The sequence below is a fragment of the Salvelinus sp. IW2-2015 genome, linkage group LG28, assembly GCF_002910315.2.
Source record: "Salvelinus sp. IW2-2015 linkage group LG28, ASM291031v2, whole genome shotgun sequence".
In the NCBI taxonomy this organism is placed as follows: domain Eukaryota; kingdom Metazoa; phylum Chordata; class Actinopteri; order Salmoniformes; family Salmonidae; genus Salvelinus; species Salvelinus sp. IW2-2015.
This window is the reverse complement of record NC_036868.1, coordinates 20,321,675-20,322,268: the sequence shown is the minus strand read 5'-3', so window position 1 is coordinate 20,322,268 and position 594 is coordinate 20,321,675. Positions and strand designations below refer to the sequence as shown.

General features: G+C 43.7%; 1 non-coding gene across 1 annotated transcript; it reads right to left on the bottom strand.

The window, feature by feature from the left end:
• trnat-ugu (transfer RNA threonine (anticodon UGU)) lies at positions 1 to 72 on the bottom strand. The gene has a single exon. It is a non-coding gene; the product is annotated as a tRNA-Thr (tRNA).
• Positions 73 to 594: the final 522 nt, after the last annotated feature.

Below are 594 nucleotides of genomic sequence, written 5' to 3'. Positions count from 1 at the left end.
AGGCTCCAGCGAGGATCGAACTCGCGACCCCTGGTTTACAAGACCAGTGCTCTGCCACTGAGCTATAGAGCCGGTTTCAGCACATWGAAACTACATTGGTAGTGTTTTCTGATCTTTTGAACGACCAAATATCAAATCGTAAATTTAATGACATGAAGATCACTGACGTCATGATTTGACCTCGTTTTAATCTGAATTCCCAGTTGTCATGAAAACACCAAGAGTCCACACAGCGAGAGCCTATAAGGAAACGCCTTTTCAAAGATATTTATAACTAACCCCCTTGTCTGTGGCATGGTGCCCAAATTGAAATAACTTGTAGTATTGGGCACCATCTGGATGTCACCGTGACATGCCAATTAGCTAGCGTTAGCCATTATTATTATACCTCAGTGAGATGTAGGCTAGCACATATCGATGGCTATAGCTAACGTGGGCACTTTGTTCCATCCCACTTGATTTTATTTCGAGCAGGATAGCAGCCTACACGACAAATAACTTGTAATATTGGTAGTAACCATCTGTATGTAGACTGTCAGCATACAGTCTACTGCTCAATGGGAAGAGTTTGCGCTGCAAGCCGGTGTTGTGCCG